At 47.0% G+C, this 16309-nt stretch overlaps 1 long non-coding RNA gene and 1 other non-coding gene across 2 annotated transcripts; both read right to left on the minus strand.

The window, feature by feature from the left end:
* Positions 1-4025: 4025 nt before the first annotated feature.
* Positions 4026-4098, minus strand: trnat-ggu (transfer RNA threonine (anticodon GGU)). Its single transcript has one exon. It is a non-coding gene; the product is annotated as a tRNA-Thr (tRNA).
* Positions 4099-12858: 8760 nt separating this feature from the next.
* Positions 12859-13774, minus strand: LOC142380641 (uncharacterized). Its single transcript, XR_012769846.1, has 3 exons — positions 13715-13774; positions 13424-13494; positions 12859-12952 (listed from the first exon to the last, which is right to left on the minus strand). It is a non-coding gene; the product is annotated as an uncharacterized LOC142380641 (long non-coding RNA).
* Between the last annotated feature and the right edge of the window lie 2535 nt (positions 13775-16309).

Genomic DNA, 16309 nt, shown 5'->3' on the forward strand with positions numbered 1-16309 from the left:
GGCTGCCTGCGGATAGAGAGAAAGGGAGAGTGAGCCCGCCTGGGCTGCCGTGGATTGAGCCCGCCTGGGCTGCCTGCGGAGAGAGAGAACGTAAGAGTGAGCCCGCCTGGCTGCCGTGGATTGAGCCCGCCTGGGCTGCCTGAGGAGAGAGAGAACGTAAGAGTGAGCCCGCCTGGCTGCCGTGGATTGAGCCCGCCTGGGCTGCCTGCGGAGAGAGAGAACGTAAGAGTGAGCCCGCCTGGCTGCCGTGGATTGAGCCCGCCTGGGCTGCCTGCGGAGAGAGAGAACGTGAGAGTGAGCCCGCCTAGGCTGCGGTAGACTGAGCCTGCCTGAGGAGAGAAAGAACGAGAGAGTGGGCCCGCCTAGGCTGCGGTAGACTGAGCCTGCCTGGGCTGCCTGAGGAGAGAAAGAACGAGAGAGTGAGCCCGCCTGGCTGCGGTAGATTGAGCCCGCCTGAGCTGCGGTATTCTGAGCCCGCCTGGGATGCGGCAGACTGAGCCCGCCTGGGATGCGGCAGACTGAGCCCGCCTGGGATGCCTGAGGAGAGAGAGAAAGGGAGAGTGAGCCCGCCTGGGCTGCCTGAGGAGAGAGAGAACGGGAGATTGAGCCCGCCTGGGCTGCCTGCGGATAGAGAGAACGTAAGAGTGAGCCCGCCTGTGCTGCCGTGGATTGAGCCCGCCTGGGCTGCCTGCGGAGAGAGAGAACGTAAGAGTGAGCCCGCCTGGCTGGCGTGGATTGAGCCCGCCTGGGCTGCCTGCGGAGAGAGAGAACGTGAGAGTGAGCCCACCTGGGCTGCAGCAGATTGAGCCCGCCTGGGCTGCCTGAGGAGAGAGAGAACGGGGGAGTGAGCCCACCTGGCTGCCGTGGATAGAACCCATCTGGGCTGCCTGTGGAGAGAGAGAGAGAAAGGGAGAGTGAGCCCACCTGGGCTCCCTGCGGAGAGAGAGAGAGAAAGGGAGAGTGAGCCCACCTGGGCTCCCTGCGGAGAGAGAGAGAAAGGGAGAGTGAGTCCGCCTGGCTGCAGTAGATTAAGCCCGCCTGGGCTGCCTGGAGAGAGAGAGAGAGAGAGAGAGAAAGGGAGAGTGAGCCCGCCTGGGCTGCCTGCGGACAGAGAGAAAGGGAGAGTGAGTCCGCCTGGCTGCAGTAGATTAAGCCCGCCTGGGCTGCCTGGAGAGAGAGAGAGAGAGAAAGGGAGAGTGAGCCCGCCTGGGCTGCCTGCGGACAGAGAGAAAGAGAGAGTGAGCCCTCCTGGGCTGCGGCAGGAACAGTGAGCCCGCCTGGGCTGCGGCAGGAACAGTGAGCCCGCCTGGGCTGCAGGGGAAGTGAGAGAACGGGGAGAGTGAGCTCACTTGATTTGCCATAGAGATCGAAAGCCCCCTTTTTCTGCCAAAGAGATAGTGCTGCCAGAGAGAGAGAGAGAAGCGACAATTAGAGCTGAAAGACTCCACCACCAGTAGTTGCGAGAGCTTACCTATAAGCTGAGCGAGCGCTGAGCAGCGAGCATGGATTGAAGGTCTGGATGTAGGAGGAGTAGGCTGCCGAAGACCAGCGACCGAGCTGTTGGAGAGATGCCTCAGGAACACCCTGGACGGCTGCGGAGGTAGCTGCCCCAATCCGAAACTAATGTCCGGAGTATTGGAGAGGGGAAAGGCCAGCTAGAGCCAGGGATTTCCTAAGGAATCTGATGAACCATGCTGCAGTCATGGGGGAGCCGTCGGGAGTGAGAAACGAGGGGCCCATGAAGGGGCGGAGCTTATGGCGTTTGTCAGCAAATTAAATCATGGCTAGGAAGTGACAAAACGGGCCGCCGAGACAGGCTATGGAGATGTCGGCAGGGCCTTTGCCCTTGGAATGTTTGAGGTGGAGGTCAAAGTGATCGGGAACAAAACCAAGTCGTCGGGCATCAGATCTACTGACGGGTTGAAGACGCCCTGAGATGTGAACTTGCCTACCCTAAGGAGTCCGTAGAAGGCCAAGAGAAAACGCTTGACAGAAGTGCTTTAAGGTACGAAGAAAAGGGGGACGACCTCTGGGTTAAAAGAAGGCTCTTAAGAAAAGTGATGGATTTTCTGCCATCGAGCTGGGGAGGAGAGTGCTTAGCCATGCCCTTCAGGAGGGGCTTAATGGCATGGTTAGAGAACAGACTTGGGCATGAGCCCAGATGATAGAGTTTTGCATGGAAGTTAAAGCCAGCTAGGAGGGATCGAATATAAGGGAGCTTGAAACGTCGCTGGTCAAGCTATGCAGGAGAGCCTAAATAAACTATTAAATGTAAAACGTGTTTTCGTCCTTTACAAAAGGGGAAAATTCAAAGCAAAGGTTTAGCAACCCTGCAACCATTGACATGGATGCAAAACACGAGCCGCTGAAAGACAAAGTAGAGCCAGCAGATCAGCTGCTACACGAAAGCACCCATTTACTTATTCAAGTATTAACAGCTCCGAGTGGCTAAAATCTTTTAAAAACAATATTTCATTGATCCGGGACGAAAGTAGCTGTGTGAGGTGCGCCCAGACACAATGAGAGATGACTGCTGTCACACTGCCTTGGGAGCGGCTGATTGAGAATACGGTGGCGTCGGTTTAAAAACAACTAATAACAAAATCTATCATGCGGCACGATACTCTGCAAATGTCCCGCAGATCAGTGTGGCCTTGTGCAAGAGGCAGAAGCGTCACAACATTCGAGCAGCTGCCAGCAGTAAAGATTAAAGCCCTGTCTAACGGGGCAGCAGCAGGGCGTGAGGCAGTGCCAAGGAGCAGAGCAGGGCAGGGCACTGCAGAGCAGGGCACTGCAGAGCAGAGCAGGGCAGGGCAGGGCACACAGCGCAGAACCGGGCACAGCAGAGCAGGGCACGGGAGAACAGAGCAGGGCCGGCTACAGCAGGGCACTGCGGAGCACAGCAGGGCACCGCAGGGTACAGCAGGGCACTGCAGAGCTGGGCACACAGCGCAGAACCGGGCACAGCATGGTACAGCAGAGCAGGGCTCAGCAGAGCAGAGCATAGCAGGGTACAGCAAAGCACGGCAAAGCACGGGAGAGCACAGCAGGGTACAGCAGAGCAGAGCATAGCAGGGGAGAGCAGAGCAGGGCAGAGCAGAGCAGAGCACTGGAGACCAAAGCAGAGCAGAGCAGGGTACAGCAGAGCAGGGCAGGTATGTGAGCGCAGTCACTCGCTGTGATGGCTACTGCTGTGGTTATGTCCAGCTGTAACAGTTTATGCTGCTCCAGAACACGGCAGCTTTAATGCTGCATTGCAGCAGCCGTCGCTTTGCATCGAGCTGTTGCATGTCATGAACACTAAAACAAATGTGCTGCAGCCATAATCCTAACAATGCCAACAGCAGCCCCAGTGACAGCCATTTCATCTCAAGGCTGCACTCACAATCGCAGCTAGCTGTTCGAGGAGCTCCTCTATACATTTGAATGCAGTGGTGTAGCTGTGTACATGTCGCCACGCTGAAGGACTCTTTATATGGTCTGCAACATATCCGCATACCAAACGTATTGTGTCACAGCACAGCCCTGACTTCCCTTGTGGGAAATGCAATGTGAAGACCGTTTGAGGTAATAAGAACATTTCCTCCAATTTTAAAGTTCTGCCTTCCAGACAGCAAGAGAAAAATACGCCTGCATTTCTCACTTAATACGCACACGACTGTTTTCACACAGTCAACATCATAGTCAGTTCCATCGTTATCGATATTCCGGTCATCTTTTCTCTTCCTGGTCTGATTTAGTCAATATTAACAAGTTAATATTCTATCATAGTTGAGCTGCAACACTTATGAAACATGGTGTCACCAACATCTTTACATGCTGATCATGTGTTAACAACGCCTTAACCAACAGTTTGGTCAGTTCTTGGCTGCAACATCATTTCGTTAGACTAAGAAATAAATGGTCCTTGTTAGCAAGACATCATTTTTTGTGATCATTCAAAGAGGCACCACTGAGGATGCTGTGATGGTGGCAACAGAGCTGAACTTTGACTTAAGTGCAAACATCTGTTGATTATACTGCTACGCCCAACATAGGGCTCGAACCCACGACCCTGAGATTACCAGTCTCATGCTCTACCGACTGAGCTAGCCGGGCTGTTACCTGTACGGTGATCAGCTGGGGGAGCGGAGGGGGCCGGCTTAACGGAATGGAGGGACAGAGGGCGCTACTGTGGCCGACGGCCTAGCATGAGGAAGCAAACAGGGAGACCAGGTGAGGCATGTTAAAACAACGGAGACAGAGTCCTGCACATGCGCGTCGAGAGACCTGGTCATTCGGGGCTTCAGCCCCGAATCTCCGGGCTTCAGCCCCGAATCTCTCTGGACTGACAAAGAAAAATATGTATAATAAGAAGAAGAAGAAGAACGAAGAAGAAGAAAAAGAAGGAGAGCTCCGTCACGGGACCACACTTTGAGCGGTGATAGACTACCGCGGCGCTGCTGTCATCATGCAACTTTGTAACCAGCTCAGACCGCAGGATTCTGACATGCCCAAATATGGACATGTGTTGATTCATTTTGTCGCGAAAATAACAAATAAAGGTTTCCCATCATGCAGAAGGGGTTTATTCTACATTGGTTTGCCATTTTGTCTGAGGGTGACATTGAAAGTAATAGCCTAAGATGGACATCAGGAATTTTTTCAGGGGAAAGGGGGCAGAGAGACAAGTGGAGGCTGAGAGCAGGTGGAGGAGTGAGTGGGGTGGGGGCGGCGGGGGCGGGGGCAGCGCCAGCGCCAGACCAGCGATTTCTTCTCCTGCCTGGGGTTGAACGGAGGTTGATTTTACTCTATATCGCCACCTCCTGGCCAGAAAAACTGCCGGTCCGGCGCTATCAGTTAGCCTGCTAATTCTGCAGTAAAACTCAGCTATGCTGCGTATAAACTTTGGTTAGGACATGCCAGTAGGATTATTTCTGCACACTCTTATGGTATGTATAGGTGTTTTTTGTATGCAATACACTTCAAAATGACATAAAAATCGCACATTGTGCCTTTAATAGGAGGGTTTCACTTGACGTCACTTCCGTATTTTTCTACCCAGGTGGTGGGCAGCCTGAGCTGGAGCCCATTGAAAACACTGTGTTTTGTCTGCCACTTTTTGCCCAAAATACCTCAGTTTTGTGCCGTTTTTGGATGTAGCAATCGGTCTAACCGAGAAAAGGGAAAGGGTTACTATCGGGTACCGAAGGTAATCGCCCATAGAGGTGAGAAATGGAAAAAAACTCACAGAACAACGCCGCAAAAAGTGGATAGTTAACCTACGTTTACAGACTGGAGGAGCTGAATCTGCAAATGCTCGTGTCTGCGGTGACCACTTTTCAAAGGTATGTGGGAAATCTAACAGTTTTGTAGTAGTGCAGTAAAGTATTATGTTGCTAAATGCCAATCAACAGTAATGTAATATGGGCTACGTTTGGGCTTTGTTTTGAAGGCTGCCCCAGCGCGTTGTTAGCTACTGTCAGTGGACTGGGCTCCGACGGTCAAGCTGGGTTACCAAAACACAGAGCTAACACACCGTCATCGGTGTTTCATGCGATCTCTGAGAGTGGTTGATCTAAACAAAACAAATTTGTCACGTCATCACAATCTTCACGTTTCAGTAGTATCCACGAAGTGCTTAAGTGCTAACAGGGCACATTAGCTCCCAGGTTCTTGACAACAGAATCGCTCGCTCTCTCTTGTGCATTAGGCTAACAAAGACACAATGTCAGCATTTGGATATATGGATCTCGGCATTTTATCAAAACATGAATGCCAACATTCACAGCTCGGCATTCAACATGTTAAGCAGCTGGTCATGAACTGTGTTAAATTTTCATTTTAACACCCCCTTTTTTTTAAAAAAAATCCCGGGGGAAAAACCCCCTGACCCCCGTTAAAAATTATTTTCATGTCTGGGCTACAGCCCCGAATGTTTGCTCAAGCTACAGACGCCCCTGGTCCTGCATCTTACCCTGTGATGACCCGGGGCGAGCTTCGGCGAGGGAAAACGCACCCTGGAGAAGTTGAGAAGCCTGTTGATTCGGCTGCTCCGAAGAAGTCGGAGGGGGGGCTGTGTGGCTAGCTGCTGCGGCGGGCAGGAGGTGTGTGGAGAGAGCTGCGATGGATTGTTGCAATATATCCATGGAGGAGATGAGAGCTGCCGTGAGCTGCTGGGCGTCCAGGGAAGGCAGAGCTGAAGACAGATCGGGAAGCGAGGAGGGGGGGGAGGGCAGAAGTCGAAGCCAGCGGAGAACCAACCGGGGCGGAATAATCCGAGCGGCTCGCGGCTGAGGTGGGCCCCGCAGCTGGAGCGGAGGAACCGCAGGGCGGGGACGGCCTCGGCTTCTTAGCCGGAGGCGGGGATCGCTTCTTGGACCTTACCAGCTGTGGGTGGGGAAGGAGTGGATGAATCGCCGGTTTGGAGAAGCTCTGCCAAAGAAGCGAGCTGATCGGAGCCGAGGCCATCGGCTGGGCGGATGCTCTTGGACCGGAGAACAGATGCTGAAGAGCCGGCAGCAGAGAGAGGAGCGAGCCGGGCGCTCCGATGAAAGAGAGCGGGTAAAGCAGGTTTGGAAATGCCAGAATGACGGCTCGGAGGCCTCTGAGCGGCATCAGAATCCGAGTCAGACATGATACTCCTGTGGGGTTGACCAACAAGCGAGAGCTAATGCATGCAGCTTGCCGATGAACCCCATGCCCCATGCAGGAGCGCCTTATATGTGGATCTGGATGGTTGATGGGCGATTGCCAACACCTGGAGGTTGATGAGGGATTGCCAACACCTGGTGAGTCTGCCATGTTGAATTTGCGGCTAGCCTTCATTTGTATTTCTGATCAATGCTAATTATTGCTAACGAAATGCTAACCAATGCTAACCAATGCTACTTATTGCTAATCAATACTAGCTTTCTTGTTAACCAATGCTAATCACTGCTAATTATGCTAATCAATGCTAGTTATTGCTAATCAATGCTACTTATTGCTAATCAATACTAGCTGTATTACTAATGCTAAACAATGTTAATTTATTGCTAATTGAAAACTCAGTTAATGCTTACTCTGTTTAAAGTGACTCAGGCTAAAGGCGTTGCCCCAACTTTTGCTCTACCCAGATGCTTCCGATCAGATCCATACACAATGGCCCTCATTTATCAAACTTGCGTAAGACGAAAAACATGCGTAGGTCGTGTGTATGTTCTTTTCTGCGCAAAGGTTGGCATTTATCAAATCCATCGTGAGCGCAGGAAAGATGAAATCGCCACGACAGGTCTGAAGCCGTGTAGCCTACGCACTTTTCCATTTTGACTTGCGGTGACTGCAATAGCATACATAAACAGCAGCGTCACTAGTGCGTGCCTCATGAGTCGCAACAAATCCCTAGGTTAAAATGACAGACTTATCACTTCAAAGAAGGCCCATGTTTTATTTGACTTCAACATAATTATAAACATAAACGCAAATTAAATAAATAAAAAAATTAAACAAGTACAACTCCGTAATTGGAAGAGTGATGGCTCATTATTCAACCGCCTATTTAAGAGGTGATTCTAGCGGCGCGGTAATGGCGAAACGATGGCAGATCTGGCTTTGTTAGAGGACCTGAACGCGCGCATCAGGCACGAGAGAGTGTTTTCTTTCGGGAAAATGATGAGTGGCTTATGAGCCGTACAGGAGAGGCGCTTTAACACTGCGCATAGTACGCTTGCCACTGTGGAGAGGTGTACAGGGCTCCTATAGGGCAGGTGGATCTGTCTCTCGGCTGCGGGGGGAACCCTTCTATATACGCCCGAAAAGGTATGCAATATTATTATTGCATGCGGAGTGCCATTTCCAGATGTACATCCAAGAGGACCCCGTACCCAGAGATCCCTACCACCAGCCTGCACAGCCAAGAGCGCTCAGAAGGAGAGAGGAACTTATTCAGCGATTCTGACTTTTGGTAAGCATTCTGTTATTCAAGGAAAAAAGACGTAGCTCCGATCAGGCCAGCCACCCTCTCCTCCAAGGCACTCAAATCCAAACCTGGATCGGAGCTCCCCCCCCCCGTTTGTGACATGCTGCGTCGGAGAGCTCTGCGACCTTCTTTGGTGGCAAATTTCATATCGGACCACTTCTTCCTGATCTTATTGGAGAAAAAGTAAAACATCGTTCAATTTTAGATTTCATTTAATCTGTTTTTTCACATTTTATTGACCATCACAGTAGAGGAAAATACATAACTCGTCCGGTCTGCGATTTACATCGCCAACACTGTTGACAGCCGTCCCAGCTGTCAACAGCGTTGACAGTGTTTCTTTGCCGCCTTTCGTCTATCCATGTCGCAAATTCTAGAGGTGCGGCCTTTTGTAGAAGGCGTGGTTAGGATCATTACGATGGATTTCAGCCGCCGGATTTATCAACAGCCGCTCGGTCTTACGATGGGATTGGTGTGGTACGCATGTTCTGTAAATCTCACTTGAGCCTCTGCGTACGACGAGTTCTCCGCTCATATCAACGATGCTTTCTACGACGGCTTGATAAATGAGGGCCAGTGTCTCTCCACCAATCCAGATGATACAATGCACGTCACAACTACGTAAATTCTGACCAATGACATATGAAAATTTTGACCAATGAAATCTGAACACACCTCTAAACCTACCTCCAATGAAATACGTAAATTCTAACCAATAAAATATGAACACACCTCTAAGCCTACCTCCCAGGCTCTTATTAACTCCTCCTAATCTGTAATCTTATGAACAAGACATAACAATTGAAACACACCCTATTCTTCAACTCAAAATGGCGTTTGTCACACTTTGTAACAACTTAAGAAAGAGAAAGAGATAAAATTTGACACGCCGTGGACAGGGAGAAATACAAACCAAACAATACCGAAACGATGCATAAGCGAAAAACGTTATCCGGGGCCCGTTGCACAAAACTAAGATAAGGGATTTAGCCGGGATATGTTGGCTATCCTGGCTCAACTTATCCGTGATCCAGTTGCACAAAAGTGGGATAGAGGGAAGTGGGATATGTTCAGACCTAAGTTACCATGGAGATTTATTCTGTGAAGCTAGCCTGCTCCAGACCAGGCTAAATTCCAGGATCTATTTAATCTCATTCCTTATCTCAGTCAGCGGTCGCCACATATGGAAACCAATATTTATTCCACTGCCTAGAACATATTGTTAAACATTTAACTATACCCACTATCATTATTGAAACATTTGTGATCATTAATTGCAATCATTTTAGATAACTGATGATTTTAGATGAACTTGCAATCATTAGATAATTTAGTTTCCCACAGACTACACATAAAGTACATCACCATATAAATATAAATACACAGTAGAGAGTACCATGATGTTCCTTTATTGAACAAGGATAAATCAAAGCAAGTAAACCATCAGCTCCTTTCAAAACTGAAGACACACAGTGCTCTACAAGACAAAAAGCACAGAATCAAAGCATGCAGTTTGAGACAAACTGTTTGTAAAAATGGGCTATACAAATAAAATTGCCTTGCCTATACAGCACAAAAACCTAACAAAAATTCCTTGCAGGCCCAACTTACTCACTCACTCTCTGCTACACTGCCAACTTTTCAACAGTTTGTCAGCTGCTCTACCAGAGAAAACAAGACATTGGATTTGTTTTACACAAATGTCAAGGATTCATACATTTCCAAATCAAGACCTCCCCTGGGAAAATCAGATCACAACCTTGTTTTTCTCTGTTCAGCATATAAACCCCTTGTCCAGAGACTACCTGTCACAAAAAGGACTGTTAGAAAGTGGTCAGAGGAAGCTGAAGAAGCCTTACAGGGTTGTTTTGATGCAACCGATTGGATTTCTCTTTGTAAGCCACATGGAGAGGACATTAATGCCATGACTGAGTGTGTGACTGACTATATAAACTTCTGTGTGGACAACACCATCCCCACCAGAACAGTGAGATGCTTCCCTAATAACAAACCCTGGATCACCAGTGAGCTAAAGGAACTATTGAACAGGAAAAAAAGAGCCTTTAGGGAGCGAGACAGGGAGTTACTGAGGAGTATACAGAAGCAGCTCAAAGTCAAGATCAGAGAGAGCAAGGAGGTGTATAGAAAGAAGCTTGAGAGTAAACTGCAGAGGAACAATATCAGAGATGTGTGGTCAGGAATGAAGAAGATCACAGGCCTCAAGCAGAGGGAGGATCGGATGGATGGAAGTCTGGACAGAGCAAATGAGCTGAACACATTCTTCAACAGGTTCAGTTCAGGAACAAGCTCACCATCCTCCCCTCCTGTTCCCAGCCAAAGAGACATCCCACTCTCCTCTGACCCACAGCTTTCCTATAACATCTCCACCTCCACCTCAGTCATGGATTCTTCTGCTTCCACTAGTTTGTCATCAACCCAATCAGGAGATGCTGCTGTCCCCTTTGCCTCCCCCTCCCACTTTTCTGTTTCTAGAAGTCAGGTGAAGAGGCAGTTGGAAAGACTGAACCGGAACAAGGCTGCAGGTCCAGATGGTGTCAGCCCCCGAGTCCTGAAGGCCTGTGCAGAGCAGCTCTGTGGGATTCTGCAACACCTTTTCAACCTTAGCTTGACCCAAGAGAAGGTACCACTGTTGTGGAAGACATCCTGTCTGGTTCCGGTACCAAAGAAAACTCACCCTTCAGATATCAATGACTACAGACCTGTTGCACTGACATCCCACATCATGAAGGTCCTGGAGAGACTCCTGTTGACCCACCTGTGTAAGCAAACCAGCACATATCAGGACCCCCTGCAGTTTGCTTATCGCCATGGAGTTGGAGTTGAAGACGCTATCATACACCTGCTTCAACAAACCCACTGTCATCTGGATAAAGCAGGCAGCACTGTGAGGATCATGTTCTTTGATTTCTCCAGTGCATTTAACACAATCCAGCCTGATCTGCTTAGTCTGAAACTCCAGAAGACTCAGGTGGAGGCCTCAACAATCACCTGGATTAATGACTACCTGACAAACAGACCACAGTTTGTCAGACTGAAGAATTGTGTGTCTAACCAGGTGATCAGCAGCACAGGAGCACCACAGGGGACTGTACTCTCACCATTCCTTTTCACTCTGTACACTTCAGACTTCCAGTACAAGTCAGACTCCTGTCATCTACAGAAATATTCAGATGACTCTGCAGTTGTCGGGTGTATCAGAGATGGACAAGAAGCTGAGTACAGAGAGCTGGTGGACCGCTTTGTGGCATGGTGTGGGAACAATCATCTCATCTTGAATGTTAACAAAACAAAGGAGATGATTGTAGATTTCAGGAGAAACAAGGTCAGATCAAACCCTGTTTCCATCATGGGAGAAGAAGTGGAGGTGGTTGAGGAATATAAATACCTTGGTGTTCATGTGGACAACAGACTGGACTGGAGACACAACAGTGAAGTGAGGTGTATGGACCCACAGGCAAAATGGGGCCTAAAGGCACATGAGGAAATCTGAACTGAGTTCATTGAGTCCACAGACAAAATGGACGAACCAGAGTTTAATGAGTCCACAGCTGGTTAATTTCAAGACGCGTCCGCGCGTCTCCGTGCAAGACACTGAGATACACTGAAAAACAAACTCTTAAATAGTTTTACCCAAATAAGGTAGATTTGATATGGGACCTTACAGTCAGACCATATCTTTTGGCTTTACGCCTGGTCCAGTGGCCTTGAATCTTCTTTAAAAGTAAGGGACTTTCTCTCCCCAGGCTGAGAGTTTTTCGATTTGACCACAGGCTCTCCCGGGAAATGCATTTTCTGTAACTGAGACGGACCTGATGACAGAAATAAAGATTTCTTTTGTTCGACTACGTCCGTTTCAGCAGCTTTCTTCATCACTCATTTTTTACACCGGTTTTTGAAGACGACCTCTCTCAGAATTTACTACAGAAGCAATCTACAAGAAAGGACAGAGCAGACTGTACTTCTTGAGGAAGCTAAGGTCCTTCAAGGTTTGCAACAAGATGTTGCAGATCTTCTACAAGTCTGTTGTTGAGAGCGTCATTTCCTCTTGCGTCATCTGTTGGGGCAGCAGCATCAGAACCAGGGACCTAAAAAGACTCAACAACCTGATAAAGAAGGCTGGTTCTGTTCTGGGGACGACTGTGGAACCTCTGGAGACAATAATGCAAAGAAGGATTTTGCATAAAATCAAGAGAATTATGGACAACCCTGAACATCCTCTCCATGAGACTGTTATCAGAAAACAGAGTCTCTTCAGTCAAAGGCTTCTTCAGTTTGGATGCAAAACGGACCGCTACAGGAAATCTTTCCTGCCCACAGCCATCAGCATCTATAATAACTCTTTGATTTAATTGAGCTACATCAACATTTAATTTCCCTCTGGGATAAATAAAGTATTTTTGAATTGAATTTTGAATTGAATTAAATCAACAGGCGTATTAATTTAAATAATTTAACACATATTGGTCTCTGACCAGCCGACCACAGTCGTCATCCGGGAAGATGGCAGGAATGTCCCAGTCTATGAGAGCTGGCACTCTGGGGGCCCTCTCCTTTCTCAGGCAGGCCACATTGTGGAAGCCCTGTCTGGGCTAACTCTCAGGTGGTTCAGACACTGAAAGCGTGCCTTCAGTAGGCCAAATGTCATTTCTATCCGGGCCCTTGTTGTGGCATGGGCATGGTTGTATGCCAGTTTTGCCTCCAGAGGGTCTGCAAATGGAGTGAGCAGAATAGGCTGGCAGGCATACCCTCTGTCACCCAGCAATACACCCAGGAATTCACCTGTGAATACAAAATGTTACCATCACAACCTCATAAGTAGTGACATTCTTAACACAGCCATGATGTTAAAAGTGGTTATCAATAGAGGTTCTGTGGCTCACCTTGTGATAGGCGCCGATAGATATCTGAGTTCCAAAACACTCGGGAGTCGTGGACCGAGCCGGGCCACTTTGCCACAACATTACTGATCAAATAGTCAGCATTGCAGACCATCTGAAATGATAAGATGTTAAACCAATTAATGCACATCACAGGCAATGTACAGTGTTCATTAATTAACTTTATCAAAAGTCATGTTCACCTGTACATTGATGCTGTGGAAGTTTTTCCTGTTCACAAAATCCCCCTCATGGCCACCTGAGGGGGATTTTATTTTGATGTGTGTGCAGTCCACTGCACCAATGACATTGGGGAAACCTGTAATACGATGCAATGAGTATCTTACTCTGAATGTTAACATTGTAATTGTAACTGTAATTTTTTAATTGTTTTTCTTACCTGCAATCCTATAGAACTCTTCCTTGATGTCACAGAGTCTTCTATGCCCAGGGAAGGAGATGAAGATGCTTGCAAGTCCTTTAATTGCGTTGTTTTTTTTCCACTGCTAAAACAGTACAGGCAATGTGTGGGCAGGCACATTCTTAATAAAAAGTACACTTGTTAAGTATTTGTCAGGGGACTTACCATTCTGCAGGATGTTCTTATATTTTACTTTGACTTGCTGCCATGTCCGTTTTGGCCCAGTCATGTTAAATCTACACACACAAAAACACACGCACACACACAATGAAACAGTGGAGGAGCATGGAGTTACATTTAGATAGTTTCACTCACATGCAGTCAATTTCAACTTATTCATAATCAAAGTAGGCTACAAATATGTTTTCAAATATGTTAATTAACATTTTATTTGGATTGTAGCCTAATTGTGATAGTTTCAGTGGAGTGGTGAGTGTGCATTTGTGCACTACTTACGCATTCAGGCGGTCAGCAATGGTTTGCCACGCTTGCTCCCTTTGTTTTTTAACTGTGGCAGTATTTCCTTGTTGTTTTATTTTCTCCTTCACCTCTTCACATGCTTCCATTAATAGTTCTTGCTCCGCTGGGGAGAAATACGCCGCCCTTGTTGCCATGGTGAATCAGTGAATCTATGATCGATCGTGGGGTCTATTTAAGCAAGCCGTGTGCAGCACTTATCCAGGATCGGTTTCACCTGGCTTGAGGAATCCGTGTCTGCTCATCCTGGCTTGGCCTTTGTGCAACCAACTAAGCCTGGGCGCCCATGTTTTGGATTCCTTGAACCTGGATAAGTAATTCATCTTGGATGTCTAAATCCTACTTTTGTGCAACGGGCCCCAGGAATGTCAAAAATCACGTCGAATGGCGTGACAAACAAATGGCTTAGCGGCAAAACCTCTCCCCTAAGTTTGCGAAACCCTCATTTACTTGACTGATACCAACTCTGCAATTAGCACTTAAAGAAAACTAATGAGTATTACAGTTCAACCATAAAGTGCTCTGGAAAACAAAAAGGAAAGAAAATGTGATTACACACGAACATTTGTGAGTGTGGAAATAGCATAAGAATGTCAAGGACAAACGGCGTGCACCCGCACAAACAGCGGACACCCGGCGTGCACCCGCAGCACCTCGCTCTCCCTCCTGAAACCCACACACATCCAACTAGCCTGTTGAAAACAGAATTTAGAAACCTAAAACAAATCACAGCGGTATTCAATAATTAAATAATAATAGGATGCACTCAATAAAACTTCACAATATTTAAAGAAATCAACATACAGCATTTAAAACTCACAGCTCATCACTGTAACAACACCTTATTTCAACAAACTATCAATGCGGCAATTATAACCATGATGCAAATCTGAGTGGCTCTGCACTCACTTAATCTTTTATTTAGCCTAAGATTATATATGTAAGACGTTGTGTTAACTCTATGTGCAAATGTGTATGGAACTTCGATTATATTCACCAAAACTACGCGTGTGTTCTTAATCCTAAATGCTCAAAATGACTCAAAATACTCAAAAGTCAAGGAGAGGAGATGAGTTGGAACCTTGATTTCTCACACAAAATAACTTTTTCAGATTCCCATAACACAGCAGGATTTCACACACAATGACAGAGACAAAGACAGAGACAAACCGGTTACACACCCCAAGTCAGTCGGTCAGGAGTTTTGTCAGTCACCGTTCAAATCTTCACAATTTTAAATTATCAATTTCTTTCATTTAGACTTTTTCAGGAGATATTGGTGTAGGCAATATATGAAATACAAAATGTGTTTTCTCTATAAGCCTTCAGTAATATGGTCTCTGGGGACCAAAGCAACAGATGCTGACGTGTACTTTATCAGCCTCGCTGTGACCTCTTTATGATCTCTCCTTTGGCCGATTCAGGATCGAATTTGAATTTTCTTCTCAAAATGTCTTTATACTGAGGTCTCGGATAACTCCAAAGAGTTCTCAGCAGATATAAAATGATATAAACATATATTTAAAATGTGCCCCTTATAGACTGGATTTTACTTTTCAGAGTTTTCTTGAAATGCTTATTGATTCCACCTTCAAACTTTTTCTGTTCGCAAGTCAATCAATTATAAGCATTAGTCTACTCCTTGACTAGTAAAAATGATTTCCACATATATTTAATAATTAATGTGCTCCGTACTTCCGCGAGTATTCCCCCCCCAATGCATTGAAGGATGGCTGTTGGTTATAAGAGGCACCATGAACGATTGCTAAAATAACCTGTTCGCTTCTTTAAGCGTATCCATCAATCCAGTTTGAACTCATCGATTAATTTCCTGCTTGGGCAATAGCGACTAGTCCTTCTTAATCACAACAAAAAATATAATTTCAACACAATTCGCACGCCCAGCTTCTTCACAGCCGTCTGCTTAAAAAAGACATCTAACATAAGCTGCTGTTCGCCCAATTTTTATCTCGATTCAAACATTCAGCTCCTCTTGGCTCAACAATCAATTATAACAATTTCAGCAGCCCCCCTGCGCAGAGGAAAACAAATGAAAGGCTCACCGATGTAGAATCCGCCCTGTCTCCTGTGTTCTTTCGGGTCCCAGATGGTCTAGTGGCTAGGATTCGGCGCTCTAACATCCGCGGCAGGGGTTCGATTCCTGGTCAGGGAAAGAGAGAAGCAGGTTTTGGCACTGTGACTAAGTAGCATAATCCTAAGACAGTTTTGCTGTTGTTTTCCAATGACAAGACTAGAATGTCAGTTTAATCGAGCCCCGTCACATATTCAAAAGGACGTTGGTATGTAAGGAGTCATCCTATGCTCACCACTTGATTTGAAATAACACTTTACAGCCAGCAGATTTACTACTTCTCTTTAGAGAAGGGCTCACTAAACTCTTTCCAGCAGCTCTAGGACCATTGTGGCTTTTAAAAACTAAAAGAATGATCAAGTTTTTCTGATACTTTGATGTGTAACACGGTGCTTAATAACAATTTGAGCAGCAAATAGAAATGCCATTTGTCATTAAATGACATGGGCTGGTTCATCCAAGAATGATATGGAAGAAGAAAA

Source organism: Odontesthes bonariensis, chromosome 5 (assembly GCF_027942865.1).
Source record: "Odontesthes bonariensis isolate fOdoBon6 chromosome 5, fOdoBon6.hap1, whole genome shotgun sequence".
Lineage (NCBI taxonomy): Eukaryota > Metazoa > Chordata > Actinopteri > Atheriniformes > Atherinopsidae > Odontesthes > Odontesthes bonariensis.